The sequence below is a fragment of the Ornithorhynchus anatinus genome, chromosome 9, assembly GCF_004115215.2.
Source record: "Ornithorhynchus anatinus isolate Pmale09 chromosome 9, mOrnAna1.pri.v4, whole genome shotgun sequence".
NCBI classification, from domain to species: domain Eukaryota; kingdom Metazoa; phylum Chordata; class Mammalia; order Monotremata; family Ornithorhynchidae; genus Ornithorhynchus; species Ornithorhynchus anatinus.
This window is the reverse complement of record NC_041736.1, coordinates 25292892-25310660: the sequence shown is the minus strand read 5'-3', so window position 1 is coordinate 25310660 and position 17769 is coordinate 25292892. Positions and strand designations below refer to the sequence as shown.

Here is a 17769-nt window from a genome sequence, read left to right as displayed (position 1 = left end):
CTTCTCTCCATTCATATATTTCCTTCTTTTCAGAACATCTAGACTGGAAGCTCCTGTGGGCAGAGAACGGATCCTACCATCTCTGTTGAATTGTATTTTCCCAACAGCTTAGTATCATGTTCTTCATGCATTAAGTGCTCTTATTGGTATTTATCATACCATTAATTGATTGATTGATCATTTTCATCAGCATGTACGCCTATCATTCAAAGTAAAGGTCTCCAAGATTTAGGCTCAGCGTGACTCAGTGGAAAGAGCATGGGCTTGGAAGTCCAAAGTTGTGGGCTCTAATCCCAGCTCCGCTTCTTGTGAGATGTGACTTAGGGCATGTCACTGAACTTCTCTGTGCTTCAGTCACCTCATCTGTAAAATGGGGATTAAGACTGTGAGCCCCACATGGGACAACCTGAGGACCTTGTATCTCCCCCAGGCTTAGAACAGTGCTTGGCACAAAGTAAGTGCTTAACAAATACCATCGTTATTATTCTTCTAGACTATATGCCCGTTGTGGGCAGAGATTTTCTCTCTAGTGCTAAATTGTATTTTCCAAGCACTTAGTACCGTGCTCTGCACACAGTAAGCGCTCAGTATATACTATTGAATAAATGAGTGAATAACCCTTCCCTCTTTTCGGTTCCCCAGTCTTCTTTATTCATACCTGAAACCTCTCATTCTCTCTCCCACATTCAGTTCACTTCCACATCCTGCTGACTCGTTCTCAGCTTCTTTCCTTCCTCTCCACTTGCTCAGCTACAGGCCTATTTTAATCCCTAATCATTTCTTGCTGGCTTATTCTGATAGCCTCTTTGATAGCCACCTAGACTTCAGTTACTCCTGCTCTCCAGCCTTTCTGTCTAGCAGTACAGTATCAAATGTCATTCTGATCTCTACCTCTTGTCAGCAGTAGTTGTGTCTGCGGATGTCACAGAATGATATTCAAGCAGTCCAGGAGGTGTTTAGGACAGTAACCACTGTTTGTGAAACTTTAAATATTGAAAAAATATGTTTCAATGACTATGGGTAAGATCAATAATCAATCAATCAATGGCATTTCTTGAGTTCTTACTGGGTGCAGAGAACTGTACTAAGCACTTGGGAAAGTACAATACAACAGATGGGACAATATAGAAAGTGTCTCAGTCATTCATTCATTCATTCAATTCATTCAATAGTATTTATTGAGCGCTTACTATGTGCAGAGCACTGTACTAAGCGCTTGGGATGAACAAGTCGGCAACAGATAGAGACAGTCCCTGCCGTTTGACGGGCTTACAGTCTAATCGGGGGAGACGGACAGACAAGAACAATGGCACTAAACAGCGTCAAGGGGAAGAACATCTCGTAAAAACAATGGCAACTAAATAGAATCAAGGCGATGTACAATTCATTAACAAAATAAATAGGGTAACGAAAATATATACAGTTGAGCGGACGAGTACAGTGCTGTGGGGATGGGAAGGGAGAGGTGGAGGAGCAGAGGGAAAAGGGGAAAATGAGGCTTTAGCTGCGGAGAGGTAAAGGGGGGATGGCAGAGGGAGTAGAGGGGGAAGAGGAGCTCAGTCTGGGAACGCCTCTTGGAGGAGGTGAGTTTTAAGTAAGGTTTTGAAGAGGGAAAGAGAATCAGTTTGGCGGAGGTGAGGAGGGAGGGCGTTCCAGGACCGCGGGAGGACGTGACCCAGGGGTCGACGGCGGGATAGGCGAGACCGAGGGACGGCGAGGAGGTGGGCGGCAGAGGAGCGGAGCGTGCGGGGTGGGCGGTAGAAAGAGAGAAGGGAGGAGAGGTAGGAAGGGGCAAGGTGATGGAGAGCCTTGAAGCCTAGAGTGAGGAGTTTTTGTTTGGAGCGGAGGTCGATAGGCAACCACTGGAGTTGTTTAAGAAGGGGAGTGACATGCCCAGATCGTTTCTGCAGGAAGATGAGCCGGGCAGCGGAGTGAAGAATAGACCGGAGCGGGGCGAGAGAGGAGGAAGGGAGGTCAGAGAGAAGGCTGACACAGTAGTCTAGCCGGGATATAACGAGAGCCCGCAATAGTAAGGTAGCCGTTTGGGTGGAGAGGAAAGGGCGGATCTTGGCGATATTGTAGAGGTGAAACCGGCAGGTCTTGGTAACGGATAGGATGCGTGGGGTGAACGAGAGGGACGAGTCAAGGATGACACCGAGATTGCAGGCCTGCGGGACGGGAAGGATGGTCGTGCCATCCACGGTGATGGAGAAGTCTGGGAGCAGACCGGGCTTGGGAGGGAAGATGAGGAGCTCAGTCTTGCTCATGTTGAGTTTTAGGTGGCGGGCCGACATCCAGGTGGAGACGTCCCGGAGGCAGGAGGAGATGCGAGCCTGAAGGGAGGGGGAGAGGACAGGGGCGGAGATGTAGATCTGCGTGTCATCTGCGTAGAGATGGTAGTCAAAGCCGTGAGAGCGGATGAGTTCACCGAGGGAGTGAGTGTAAATGGAGAACAGAAGAGGGCCAAGAACTGACCCTTGAGGAACTCCAACAGTTAAAGGATGGGAGGGGGAGGAGGCTCCAGCGTAGGAGACCGAGAATGATCGGCCAGAGAGGTAAGAGGAGAACCGGGAGAGGACAGAGTCCGTGAAGTCAAGGTGAGATAAGGTATGGAGGAGGAGGGGATGGTCGACAGTGTCAAAGGCAGCAGAGAGGTCAAGGAGGATCAGAATGGAGTAGGAGCCATTGGATTTGGCAAGAAGGAGGTCACGGGTGACCTTAGAGAGAGCAGTCTCGGTAGAGTGGAGGGGACGGAAGCCAGATTGGAGGGGGTCTAGGAGAGAATGGGAGTTAAGGAATTCTAGGCATCGATTGTAGACGACTCGTTCTAGGATTTTGGAAAGGAAGGGTAGTAGGGAGATAGGACGATAACTGGAGGGGGAAGTGGGGTCAAGAGCGGGTTTTTTTAGGATGGGGGAGACGTGGGCATGTTTGAAGGCAGAGGGGAAGGAGCCCTTGGAGATCGAGTGGTTAAAAATAGAAGTTAAGGAAAATCAGTAGTGTTTATTGAGTTCTTACTGTATGCATAGGATTGTACTAAGTGCTTCGGGGAATAGGATAGAGTTAGTAGACAAATTCTGCCCTCAGAAATCTTGCAGTCTAGTGGGAGAGACAGACACTAAGACAAATTACAAGAAAGGGAGGGAACCAAGTTTAAAAATATGTTCCTAAGGTCTGTGGGTGGATGCAGGAGTGGGTGGGGAATAGATGAAAGAGTAGAGATATAATTTTAGTAGAGCGCTTGTCTGCTGTGTGACCTTGGGCTAGTCACTTCACTTCTCCGTGTATCTCAACTGGAAAATGAGGATTAAGACTGGGAGCCCCATTTGGGACATGGACTGTGTCTAACCTGATTATCCTCTATCTACCTCAGTGCTTAGCACATAGTCAGCTTTTAACAAATACCATTTTTTAAAAAAAGAAAAAGATGGGGGAGAAGAGGGGTCTTTTGGATGGGAAGGAGGGAGGGAGGGAGAAAGAGGTGAAACATGAGAGTTTTGAGAGCAATGTGCAATGACTTGGTGACATTAGAAGCAGTGTTGCTTAGTGGAAAGAGCAGGGACTTGGGAGTCAGAGGTCGTGGGTTCTAATCACCGCTCTGCCACTTGACTGCTGTGTGACCTTGGGCAAGTCACAACTTCTCTGTGCCTCAGTTACCTCATCTGTAAAATGGGCATGAAGACTGTGAGCCCCACGTGGGACAACCTGATTACCTTGTATCTACCCCACCACACAGAACAGTGCTTGGCACATAGTAAGCACTTAAATACCAACATTAATTGTCAGAGTGAGAGAATTAACTGTTGGGTAGCAGCAGTACAGCATATTACCATGGAGTATAACCTCCTTTGAGACATCACCACGTTACCTTAAGCTCACTCCAATTCTAAAGTTAAAAAATCTCACCTTAGTAAGAGCACATGATAATAATAATACTAATGATTTTGATATTTGTTCAGAGATTACTATGTGCCAGACACCATGCTAAGTGCTGGGTAGGTACAAGCAAATCAGGTTGAGCACAGTCCCTGTCCTACAGGGCAGGAGGGGGTGGGGGGCGGTCACAGTCTCAATCCCCATTTAACAGATGAGGAAACTGAGGCCAGGGAAGTGAAGTGACTTGCCAAGGTCACACAGCAGATAAGTGGAGGAGCTGAGGATTAGAACCCATGACTTTCTGACTCTCAGTCCTCTACCTCCTGTGCCCTGCTGCTTCTCACATGGAAGGCTGGGTGGGATTTAAAAGCTCTGGTTCAGATGAGGGTGTTGGTTGCTTCTCTCTGGAGTTCTCCCTCTCTCTATAGGGGAACTCTTCTCCAAATAGGGCCCCCCCAGGTTTCTCTCCATATATGATTAATTAGACTCAGATCTTTCCTGTGATAATCATTTTTTTCCTATAAACTAAGGTTTCTTGTGCTTCCTGGTGTGACATTATTAATCAACTTAATAATTGGTTGTATTTATTAGAGGCTTATCGTTTGCCGAGCATGGCACTTAAGCAGTTGAGAGAGTAAAATACAATGGAGTTGGTAGACACATTCCCTTCCCACAAGATGTTGACAGTCTAGAGGCTGATAATAATAATGATGATATCAGTTAAATGCTTACTACATAGCAAACATTGCTGTTGAGTCATCTCCAACCCATAGCGACGCCATTGGCACATTTCTCCCAGAAGGCCCCACCTCCATCTGCAATCATTCTGGTAGTGGATCGAGAGAGTTTTCTTGATAAAAATCCAGAAGTGGTTTACCACTGCCTCCTTCTGCGCCGTAAACTCGAGTCTCCGCCCTCGAGTCTCTCCCGTGCTGCTGCTGCCCAGCACTGGGGAGTTTTGACTTGTAGCAGATGGCCTTCCACTCGCTAGCCACTGGCCAAGCCGGGAATGGAACGAGTAGGCCTCTGCTTGACTCTCCCTCCCATAGTCGAGACCGGTAGAGTACTAGAAACTCTCCAAGTGCGACTCTGAGAGGAGTAACACTGTACCAAGTAGATACGATAGGATTTGACACAAAACCCATCTTGTGGGGTTCACAGACTAAGGTGGTGAAAAGGTATTTAATCCCTATTTTCCGGCTGAGGAAACTGAGATCCAGGATAAGAACCCAAGTCTCCTGACACTGAACCCTGTGCTCTTTCCAGGAAGGCCATGCTGCTTCTCTGACATGTAATAGAATGGCTTTCTTTGTGGGCAAGGCACGTTCCCACCAACTCTATTGTCTTGTACTCTCCCAGTCGCCTAGATCAGTGCTCTGCACAGAGTAGGTCCTCAATAAATACCATCGATTGCTTCCTAGCCAAGGTTCCTTGCTCATTAAAGATAAAATTTGGGTTCTCCCCATTATCTTTAGTTTCTTGCTATATCCCATAGTCTTTTTTGCTCTCACAGTTGCGTCCTTGGCCCTGCATCACATCCATGTGATCTTAGGGCCCAGAGTTGCCTGATTCATTCATTCATTCAATAACATTTATTGAGAGCTTACTATGTGCAGAGCACTGTGCTAAGTGCTTGGAATGTACAATTCGGCAACAGATAGAGACAATCCCTGCCCATTGACAAGCTTGGACTGTGGCTTTTCTGATTTTTTGCAGACCTTTGGCTCTTTTATCTGACTTATCCTGAGTTACCCTGCTCAGTTTTGAGAATCTTGCGGTCTGAAACCTGAAGGTTCTGGAGTTTTCTCCCCAGGACTATTTGTCTAAAGCAATGAGGGGCAGGTACTATGTCAAACTCATTTATTATTGTTTATTATTTCTCATATTATTATTATGGCATTTAAGCGCTTACTATGTGCCAAGCACTATTGTAAATGCTGGGGTAGAAGCAAGGCCATTAAGTTTGTCCCATGTGGAGCTCACAGTCTTAATCCCCCTTTTACAGATGAGGTTACTGAGGCACAGAGAAGTGAAGTGGCTCACCTAAGGTCACACAGCAGACAAGTAGCGGAACTGGGATTAGAATCCAATCTCTCTGACTCCCCAGCCCCTGCTCTTTCCCCTAAGCCACACTACTTCCCTTTCACTTGAGAGACAGTCATTTCATTTGAAATGAAAATAGCCATCAGGTACCTCCAGTAAGATCAAGTAAACCCTCGTAATTATTGTTTGACACATTTTCACTGTTGATACCTTGGATGATTAATTTCTAATTTGTTTTTGTTATAGGTTGGATTTATCCTTGTTGTCCAGTGAATTTGTCCTTTCATTCATTCATTCAATTGTATTTAATGAGTGGCTTACTGTGTACAAAGCGCACTCGCCTGGCCCACACTTCCTACCTCTGGCATGGAACGCCCTCCCTCCTCGAATCCTCCTGGCAATTATTCTCCCCCTCTTCAAAGCCTATTGAAGGCACATCTCCTCCAAGAGGCCTTCCCAGAATAAGCCCCACTTTTCCTAATCTCCAGCTCCCTTCTGCATTGTCCTGACTTGGTCCCTTTCCTTTTCTCTCCTCCCAGCCCCTCAGCACTTATATATCTGTCTGTAATTGTATTGATTTGTATTAATGTCCCTCTATTTGTATCAGTGTCTGTCTCTGCCCCTCTAGACTGTGAGCTCACAATGGGCAGGGATGGTCACTGTTTACTGTTTTATTGTACTTTCCCAAGGTTTATTACAGTGATCTGCATACAGTAAGTGCTTAATAAGTACAGTGGAATGAATGAATGAGAGCACAGTGCAACAACAAGCAGAGATTTTTCCTGGGGACCCCTTATGGGCCATTGATTGGGTCTAAATGGGTTTTCCTTTATTTACTCCAGTGCTTAGTGCAGTGTTTGATGCATTATTGCTAAATGTCAGAGACAACAATTCTAGTAACAATAACATGCATCATAAGGGATCCTGCTGACACAAGATCAAAGACAGGAAACATAAATTCCTACCTCTGGGCTAAAACCCTCTGTCCCCACTATATTCCTAACATAACTAACTGCTTTTTTTTTTTTAACACTTTAGCCCTGTTTTTTGTACTCTTTGATCCAGCTCAGTAAATCTGCTCTTTCTCTCTCCTTTGTGCCTCTGTTTGAGCCATTTTTCTGCTTGGGAAACTCTTTCTAGTCTTCCTGGTGAAAAATGCATTTCTTACTTCAGTCAAATCCCAATTCTGTCAAGAAACCATCCCTAATTAACTCCATGTCTCCCTAATCCCTCTACCACACCCCTAACATTGTATATCAGTTTATTTTGCCATCAGTATGTTTGCTGATTTATATGTTTGTATTCCCACATCATTCATGTTTTATTTTTTTATGTATATATGCATTTATATAGGATGCTACTGACAGTGAAGAGGTTTATATAAGCCTCAAAAAGCCAGTGCAAGACTGGTTATCCTGACCATCCTTCTGTGCTAATGAATCTGCTACTCGCCTTACCTGGTACTGTTAGAGTTTTTGTGTCTCTCTCTCATCATCAGTTACCTCATCTGTAAAATGGGATTAAGACTGTGAACCCCATGTGGGACAGGGACTGTGTCTGACCTGATTACCTTGTATCTGCCCCAGTGCTTAGAGTATGGTTTGGTACATAGTAAGCGCTGAACAAATACCATATTATTATTATTATTATCATTCTTTCGAAGTTTTCAATCGAAAAGCAACACTCCTTTCCGGATTGCACCCGGAGAGGCTGGCCTCAATGTCTCTCATTATTCAGCTGAATTACTGCTCTGCCTGAGACCTCGCTGCTTTCATATTTATCACTGTCATCCTTTCTCCAACTGGGAGACGACGATTACGAGAAAACACTCTCAGTTCTCTTAAAACGGGGTTATGACTTTTCTTAAAACGGGGTTATGACTTTAATGAACCCTTCTTTCAGGTAAATTTGGGTGATAGGGTATGAGCCTTGACTGAACCAAAGATGTTTCTTCCCAAGTTGCATCACATTCAACCCAGATAGGTGTATGTTGATGCGAAGATTGCTGCTCATTGATTCGATCATATTTATTGAGTGCTTAAAGTGTGCAGAACACTTTACTAAATGCTTGAGAGAGTACAATGTGAAATTAGACAGACACATTCGCTGCCTTATTGTCCAATGCCTTAGTTCTCCCTCTCTTGGACTGGGGCCCTTTATGGGCCAAGGACTGGTTCTCAATTAATTTTCCTTTATTTTCTCCATGCTTAGCAGAGTGCTTAATAATAATGTTGGTATTTGTTAAGCGCTTACTATGTGCCGAGCACTGTTCTAAGCGCTGGGGTAAACACAGGGGAATCAGGTTGTCCCACGTGGGGCTCACAGTCTTAATCCCCATTTTACAGATGAGGGAACTGAGGCACCGAGAAGTTAAGTGACTTGCCCACAGTCACACAGCTGACAAGTGGCAGAGCTGGGATTCGAACTCATGAGCCCTGACTCCAAAGCCCGTGCTCTTTCCACTGCGCCACGCAAGTGTCAAGTGCTTGACACCTTATTGTTCAATGTCAGAGACAACAATTCCAATAACATTGATAATAAGGGATCCTGCTGACATTGATTCAATTCATTTAATCAAATTTATTGAGCACTTACTGTGTGCAGAGCGCTGTACTAAGCACTTGGGAGAGTCTGATATAACTGTAACAATAAATAGACACAATCCCTGCCCACGGTGAGCTTACATTCTGAACACAAGATCCAACACAGCAAACAAATTCCTAATTCTGATTCTATAAACCCTCATCCCCACTATACCTTTCTTACCTAAATGGCTTTTTTTTTTTTTTAGCACTTCTGCCCTGTTTTTTGTACTCTTTGATCCAGCCCAATAATCAGCTTACGGCAGCCGATTCCCTAAGAGCCCAGGGGAAAATCCCCATTATGTGAACATATGATCAAATATTAAATCTGTCTGTAAAAGATATGAGGAGGAGAATGTTTTCCCAACAGATATTCTTCCAGCAAGGCCCAGATCCTGGGAGCTAGTGGTTAGAGTGGAAAGTTTTCTTTCAGGAGACTTAGATCCTTATCTGTGGTCAACTGGTAGAGGCCAGGAAGAGGAGAGACGGTCATCTGGAGCAACTAAGGGCTCACTGCAGAATCCCCTTCTGGTCACTGCCTCTTCTCCAAGCATGGATCCCAGCATTGACCTAGGCCCAAGCTTAATTAGGCCTAGGCCTAGCCCAACTCCACCCAGGTTAAATGAGCTATGGATAATATTTCCGATGATTCTACCAGACATCCCCTTGGCAGCTTCTCAGCATTTCGTTCCATCCGTACCTTGTTACTCTGACATCCCTGCCCACCCTGGGTTGGTGCCCAGTGAGTCATTGCTTCCCTGACCTCTGGGGCTTCTCCATCCTGACTTCATGGGCATCTTTCAGCCCGGGTCCTGCTGGCCATGAACCTAAGTCAGTGATAATAATAATAATTGTGGTATTTGTTCAGTGCTTAGTCTGTGCCGGGCACTGTACTGAGCGCTGGGGTGGATGCAAGCAGATCGAGTTGGACGGACTCCCTGTTCCATGTGGGGCTGACAGTGTCAATCCCCATTTTGAGGTAACCGAGGCACAGAGAAGTGAAGCAACTTGACCAGGGTCACACAACAGATGAGTGGCAGAGCTGAGCTTATAATCCATGACCTTTTGACCTCCGGATCCATACTCTACCCACTACACTATGCTGCTTCAGTAAGACAGTTCATAAGTCAGTAAATTGTATTTGAGAGCTTACTGTGTGCAGAGCACTGTACTAAATGCTTGGGAGAGTTCAGTATAACAACAAACAACAACATTCATAAGGGCACTCCCAACTCCTGATGATTTCAGATGCTGACTTTGACCCTCCAGGTCACTTAGCCTCTGGGTGAATCCTCTTCTCCTCATTTCTGCTCAGGTGCCCATGTCTTTGAACAGCTATGAATATCTCCCCAGCCTCCTGCCAACATCCTCTTACTTCTTCACACCAGAGTGGTGGGTGTTACCTATTGTTTTTGTTTCCAGATCCCTAGAAATGAGCAGTTTCTCCGTTTCCCAGTGTTTCCTGATTCTGCTGCTGCTGATTATCGTGGGGGAGTAAGAAACACGTCAAGGACGTGGACTTACCTCCATCGGCTATTTGGCTTTAAAAATCATCCGTGTCCAGCTTCTCCTTTTTCTCATTGCTATAAGCAATAAACTATTTCTAGCCTGGGTGGGCTGAGGGTGTTGGACTCTGATATCCTCTCTCCTGGAAACGTCGATGCCTCTCCTAGTTATAGGGCTGAACAGATTTCATCAGAGTTGGGGAAAATGAGACACTCAAAAGTCATTGTGTTACAAAGAAATCCAATAATTGATATTATACGGGAACCCCACAGCAGTTTTTGAAAGACCTGGATGTTTAGTGCCCAGGTTCTGTAGCAAAGCTTCATACTTTTAAGGATACTCTAGGACATTTAGCTCTTTTCCTAAACTCCCAGGCTACCTAAATCCAGGACTGCCCCAGAAAAAAAAAAACAAACCAAGACCTGGTCAGCTCTGTGGCAAACCTTAATTGAGCCCCAGTAATCTGGGGAAGCTTTGTGGACAATCTCCGGTTATGATTGTAAGCCCTGTGGGTTTTAAGCTGAGACCTTTTGCAATCAAGCTTGGGAGTTGAAACCGTTTAATCTCTTTTTCTCTTTTAATCCTAATCCTGCTGCCTGAGGTTTTCGTGACCCAGGGAATGGTTGTCTGTATCAGTAGATATTTCTAATGAATTTTAGAAAATCAGAAAACAAATAAACAATGGTTTTCTCTGAAACATCACACACAGAACTTTGATATTGATAGAGCTTGAAATATTATAGAAAAGAGCCTAGAGACAAACACTTGTTTGAAAGAAAAGATTATGGATCATGTGTTCTCCGGAGCACAGGTTGTGTTTTTGTTTTTTGTTGTGTTTTTTTAAAATCAAAGAATCAAGGGAAAGGGGACTCTTTTTTTGAAAGCCAGTTCTGAAAGAGAATACATAATGCAGAGAATCCTTAGTTACTGGATTAGCTGTTAAGAAACTACCGGATGGTCCCTTGGATATTTGGGTCTTTCCTCCAGAGTGGATAAAGCAGATGAGGACACTGGTGCTATTTAAAAATAAGGCTCACTGAAAATTTCCAAGGTTGGGCGCTGTGGAGAATTGCAATCATGCTCGTACCTTAAGATGGGGGCTAGGATTTAATGAGATCAAAAGTTCAGTCTAAACAGATTGAGGCCCAGGCAATCAATCAGTGAATCCCTTGTATTTATTGTGAGCTTGCTGTGGGCAGAGAGCTGTACTATCAGCTTGGGAGAGCAAGCTCGAATTGGGAGATACGATCTCTGCCAGCCAGACAAGTGGGAAGGCAGCGGGGGAAGCTTGGGACATGAGTAAGTTTTGTGAAAGCAAAGGCTAAACTGTCTCTTACAAGAGACTAAAGTGAAAATACTCCTTTTTTTATTATTTCTTGGTATTTGTTAAGTACTTCCTATTTGCCAAGTACTATACTATGGACTGGTGAAGATACAATAATAATAATAATGTTGGTATTTATTAAGTGCTTACTTTGTTCCAAGCACCGTTCTAAGCACTGGGGTAGATACAGGGTGATCAGATCATCCCACTTAGGGCTAACAGTCTTAATCCCCTTTTTCCTGATGAGGGAATTAAGGCCCAGAGAAGTTAAGTGAATTGTCCAAGGTTACACAGCTGACAAGCGGCAGAGCTGGGATTAGAACCCATGACCTCTGACTCTTAAACCCGGGCTCGTTCCACTGAACCGCACTGCTCCAGGTCTGGAATGGGGCTCATAGCTTAAGTAGGACATAGCACAAACATTAAATCCTCATTTTGCAGATGAAGGAATTGAGGCACAGAGAAGTTAAGTGATTTGCCCAAGGTCACATGGGTAAGCGACAAAGCCGAGAATAGAACACAGATCCTCTGGGTCCAGACCCATTCTCTTTCCGCTGGACCATGCTGCTTCACTAATCCCTGTGAAAGGTTCATGTGAATTAAATTATTGAATTATTATGGTCTAGTGCAAGGGTTTATCCATTGCTTTCTAGGTCTAAAGAGGTTCAATTGAAATAACAGGAGAGATTTTAGGTGGACATAGGAAAAATGTCTTAATACAAGGGTGACAGGCACTGTGTTTCAGTGGAAAGTGCACAGGCCTAGGAGTCAGAGGACCTGGGTTCTAACTCCGCCTCTGCCTCTTGTCTGCTGGGGGACTTTTGGACCAGTTTCACTTCTCTATGCCTCATTCCCTCATCTGTAAAATGGGGATTAAATCCTCTTCCCTCTTACATAGACTGTGAACCCCTTGTGGTCTGGGATTGCGTTCAATCTGATTATAATAATAATCGGATCATAATAATAATCTGATTATGATAATAATAATCTGATTATTATTACTACCTTAGCACTTAGCGCTTGGCATATAGTAAGCCCTTAAAAAGTACTGCAGTAATAATAGTAATGTGCTCAACGGAGATTGAGATCCTATTCATACCAGGGAAATGATCAGGGGACTGAAAGAGGTAGGTAAATTTCAACATCGGCGGCATTGTCTTCAAACATATAGGACAGCAACATACTTGTGTCTTCCATTTTTATTTTTGTTGGTTTGTTGGTTTTGTTTTTTTATTTTTCATTTTAAGGCAGCTCCTGCTGGCCTTTATTTAAACCATCCTGAGTGTCACGGTCAGAGATGATTTATGAAATGGGGGCGGTCACAGCAAATGACCCACTTGCTTCATCCTTCGGCTACCCCGATGGTCATCTCACTGGATGTGATGTGGGTTATGGGGACGGGTTAGCTGAGCCTTCCCTCAGTTCCTCTCACCCATCAACCCCCTGCAGAAATTCCTATCCTGCTAGTAGCAAGGTATATTCTTCCCACTCCTCACTGAACTAAAGGCCTATGGAATGTGGGCAGTCGCAGTCTGATCTTTTGCTGAGGAATTTCACAGTACGTTGGGATCTGAGCAGCCCTGTTTAAAGATAGAGTGGTTATCCCTCTGTTCCGTGCTTAACCTAAATTAGCTAGGGCCCTGTCACTCGTGTATTGAAGACATTCTTCCCGACGTCCAACTGAAACCTCTTCTGTTCCATCCATTTAGCCTCTTTGAACTTCTCTAGACTTGGAAAACAATGGATAAACCTTTGTTTTCGATCATAATTTTAATATATTCAATTTGCATGGCCCTTTCAAATGGATTATTTCTATTTTATCCATTTATAAGAGATAGTTTAGCTTTTTCTCCTTGTCTGTTTCCTTCATTTTTCCTCAAAGATTTTCTAGAGTTTTTCCAAAAGTCTTCATTTATTCTGTCACTCTCTGATCCCTCAATTTTGCTCCCATCCTTATTAAAATGAGGTGACCAAGGACTCATCCAAAAATGAAACTTTGAATTTATTTGGTGGCTTTTTCCGTTTAACAGCCCAAAGCACTTTGACTTATATCATTTCATTTACCCTTGAAATTTTCTATTAAATTATATTCTGGGGTGACATGAAAATACTGTGACATAGATAGACAGCTTGCTGCGATCCCTACTTTAAGGATGATGGAACTGAAACTCAGAAGGTTGATCTCACAGCCCAAGATCACAGTTAAAAAAATGGAAAAGCAGAGATTAGAGCCTGTGTTTCCTGAAGCAATTTTGAGGCATTAATCAAGCAATTTATTGAGCTCTCACTGTGTCCCAAGTGCTTGGGAGAGCACAATATAACAGAGTTGGTAGACAGAGTCCCAGCTGACAAAGAGCTTACAGCCCAGGGGATCCTAAATTGTAATTTAATTAGTCATTGATTTAATAATTTTATTATTATTTTCATGGTATTTGTTAAGCACTTACTATGTGTCAAGCACTGTATTGAGTGCTGGGGCAGAAACAAGTTAATCAGGTTGGACATAGCACCTGTCCCACATGGAGTTCACTGTCTAAGTAGGAGGGAGAGCAGGTATCGAATCCCTATTTTACAGATAGGAGACTGAGGCACAGAAAACAGAGAAGTTGATGACTTTCCCAACGTCACACAGCAGACGAGTGGTGAAATTGGGATTAGAACCCAGGTCCTTTGACTCCCCAGGCCCACGCTCTTTCCAGTCAGTCAATCAATTGTATTTATTGATCACTTACTGGGTGCAGAGCATGGGTAAAATATAAAAATATAACAGACCCGTTCCCTGCCCTAGCTTTCAGTCTAGAGGGGGAGACAGACATTAATATAAATAAAATACAGTTATGCATGTAAATACTGTGAGACTGGGAGGGGTGATGAATAAAGGGAACAAGTCAGGGAGATGCAGAAAGGAGTTGACAAAAAAAGAGGGCTTATTCAGGGAAGGGATCTCGGAGGAGATACGCCTATAATAAGGCTTTAAAATAGGGGAGTGTAATTGTCAGACATGAGGGAGGTTGACGATGAGATAGACAAAACTGAGGTACAGTGAGGAGGTTAGCATTAGAGGAGCAAAGTGTGCGGGCTGGGTTGGAGCGGGAGAGTAACGAGTGGAGGTAGAAGGGTGCAAGGTGAATGAGTGCTTTAAAGTCATTGATGAGGAATTTCTAGTTGATGCAGAGGTGGCTGGACAACCACTGGAGGTTCTTGAAGAGTGGGGAAACATGGCCTGAACATTTCTGTAGAAAAATGATCCAGGCAGCATAGTAAAGTGATTGGATTAACGGGGTAACAGTTTGGATGGAAGGGAATGGGCAGATTTTTGCAGTGTTTCCTCAGGCCATGCTGCAGTTCTTTGCCTTTCTACCTCCAACTGTCCATTTTTTTTTGAGGTGCTGGGGTTATATTCTTGCACTCTATGAGTTATCAGGTTTATTAATCTATGCCCTGCCAGATAATTTATTTAAGTGAACTGTAAATATTTTTCTGTTTGACTCAACCATTGCAATAGAAGCTCCTCGTGGGCTGGGAATGGGTTTCATGTTTCTGCTATACTTTCCCAAGTGCTTAATAATAATGACAATATTATCATCATCATTGTTATTATTATTATTGTTAATAATCATTATGGTATTTGGCTTACTATGTGCCAAGCACTGCATTCATTCATTCAATAATATTTATTGAGCGCTTATTATGTGCAGAGCACTCTACTAAACGCTTGGAATGTACATTTTGGCAGCAGAGACAATCCCTGCCCATTGACGGGCTTACAGTCTAATCGGGGGTAGAAAGACAGATAAAAACAAGACAACTTAATCACGATAAATAGAATCAAGGGGATGTACACCTCATTAACAAAATAAATAGGGTAATAAAAATATATAAAAATGAGCTTAGTGGTGAGGGGAGGGGAAGGGAGAGGGGGAGGAGCAGAGGGAAAGGGGGAAAGGGGGCTTAGCTGAGGGGAGGTGAAGAGGGTGCAGAGAGGGAGCAGAGGGAGAAGAGGGAAAAGGGGAAGCTTGGTCTGGGAAGGCCTCTTGGAGGAGGTGAGCTCTCAGAAAACAGTTAAGACTCAGTCCCTGCCTCCCATGGGACTCACAGTCTAAGTAGAAGGGAGAACAAAGGAGAGGAGAAAAAGAGGAGAAGCTGGAGGGAATGACAGGGGAAGGGGAGAGAGAAGGAGGGCTCAAACAAAGGTATCTATTAAACACTTTGCCCAGAGCACTGTACTGATGGTTTGTGAGAATTCAGTATGGTTCCTAGATGTGGTTCCCTGGCCTCAAGGAGCAACTGTTTGTAGAGGACTGTACTTCATTCTTTGGAGAGTACAGTGATATTAGCAGTCACGGCCTTTTAACCTCAAGGAGTTTTCAGTCTACGGAGGATGCTCAATAAATAACTTTTCCTTTACTGTGAAGATGGCTTCATCTTTTTAAAATTAAAGCATCACAATCTGTCTTGAAACACTTGTAATATATGGCTGGTCGCTTAATTACCCATTTAACACTACAAAAGCAGTGAGCTAGAGTTTATTAGAAATTACAACAAAGCCTGATTCTAACGAAACTTGAGAAGTTGAGATTCTGTCTTGTGGTAGTCAGAACAGGGGCAAGGAAAATTTATAATCAACCCCAGCTTGGATTCGGGAGAAGCAGTGTGGCCTACTGGAAAGAGCATGGGCCTGGGAGTTGGAGGACCTGGGTTCTAATCCTGCCCCACCACTTGCCTCCTGTATGACACTGGGCTAATCACTTACCTTTGTGCCTCAGTTTCCTCAGCTGAACCGAGGAGATTGGATTCCTGGCATCCCTCCCACTTAGTCTGCAAACCCCATGTGCGATAGAGACTTGTGTCTCATCTTGTACCTATCCCAGCACTTAGAATAATGCTTGTCACAGAGTAAGTGTGTAAACTCCTGTGGGCAGGGAACACGTCTATCAATTCCGTTATATTGTACTCTCCCAAGTGCTTAGTACAGTGCTCTGCACTCAGTAAGCACTCAAATACTCTTTCCATGGCCCGTTGATAGAGCATGGGGCTGGTAGTCAGAGACACCTTGGTTCCATTCCCAGCTCTGCCACTTTTAGGCTATGTGACCTTGGACAAGTAACTTAGCTTCTCTATGCCTCAGTTACCTCATCTGTAGATCTGTAGGTTAGCTTGTATTCATCCCAAAGCCCGGCTCATAGTAAGTGCTTAACACATACCATAAAACATAAATAGGAATGATTAATTGATTGGTTAACAAACTCTGCAGTGATTATGATGATGATGGTGATGATTATTACGGGCTTAGAAGGATCAGTGCAGAGATCAAGTTCAGGACCCTGCTTATCTGAGGAAGGGGATAGATCAATAATAAAATTAATCAATCATGATATTAATGACAGAATTTATTAAGTGCTTATTCTGTGCCTAATGGGCGCTTATTCTGTGGCAAATGGTACGCAAGATAATCAGATCTGACATAGTCTGTGTCCCACACTGGACTCAGAATCTCAGAGGAAAAGGTTACAGCGATCATGCCCATTTTTCAGATGATGAAACTGAAGCATGGAGAGAGATTTGGAGAGAAGCAGTATCGATCAGTGGAAAGAGCACGGGCTTGGGAGTCAGAGGTCATGGGTTCTAATCCCAGCTCTGCCACTTGTCAGCTGTGTGACTTTGGGCAAGTCACTTCACTTCTCTATGCCTCAGTTACCTCATCTGTAAAATGGAGATTAAGACTGAGCACCCCATGTGAGACAAGCTGAATACCTTGCAACCCCCCCAGTGCTTAGAACAGTGCTTGGCACATAGTAAGCATTTAACAAATGCCATCATCATCATCATTATTATGATTATATAGTGACTTATCCAACGTCATCCACCAGATCAGTGGAATTGTTTGAATTAGAACCCAGTACCCCCTCTCCCAGTCTTGTGCTCTTGCCAACAGGCTAGGGGGCATCAACAACTCAGTGCCAAATCACAGCTCTCAAAGGACCCTAGGTGGAAGAACCTGGAAGAAGTGGAGCTGAAGGAGGAGATGGCAAGGCAGGGGTTAAGGAGGAGAGGCTAGATGCTGGAGAAAAGAAAAATCTCCTTCTCCTGTGAGTATTCTGGGGAAGGGGAGCCCAGGGCAGAAGGTTGGGAGAATTTTAATCTGTTTTCTCTTATACCTTCTGCTGTCTTCTCAACTGTCTCTCTGGGTTAATATCTCATTGTGTGTCTTTCCCCCTCATTTGTCCTCATCTCCTATCTTTTCTTTCCCCTTTCTCCCACTGTTTTAGCCTTTCAGCTTCTTTCTGCTTTGTGGAGAGTCCCTGTTTTAACCAAACTGAGTAACCGGGCACTGCTTAGTCCCACTCAGCTTTTGCACTCATTTTGAGGTAGAAACTTTGCAATCATCCTATTGTACTACTGAGGGGTGGAGAAGAAGGAGAGGAAGAGAGGAAACTG

The 17769-nt window shown here is 44.1% G+C and overlaps 1 protein-coding gene and 1 non-coding gene across 2 annotated transcripts in view; one reads left to right on the top strand and one right to left on the bottom strand.

The window, feature by feature from the left end:
- Window positions 1–17769, top strand: part of ZNF804A (zinc finger protein 804A) — a 300632-nt gene that overhangs the window by 18938 nt on the left and 263925 nt on the right. The gene's annotated exons all lie outside the window — the stretch shown is intronic.
- LOC114814387 lies at window positions 4838–4975 on the bottom strand. The gene has a single exon (XR_003762185.1). It is a non-coding gene; the product is annotated as a small nucleolar RNA SNORA7 (small nucleolar RNA).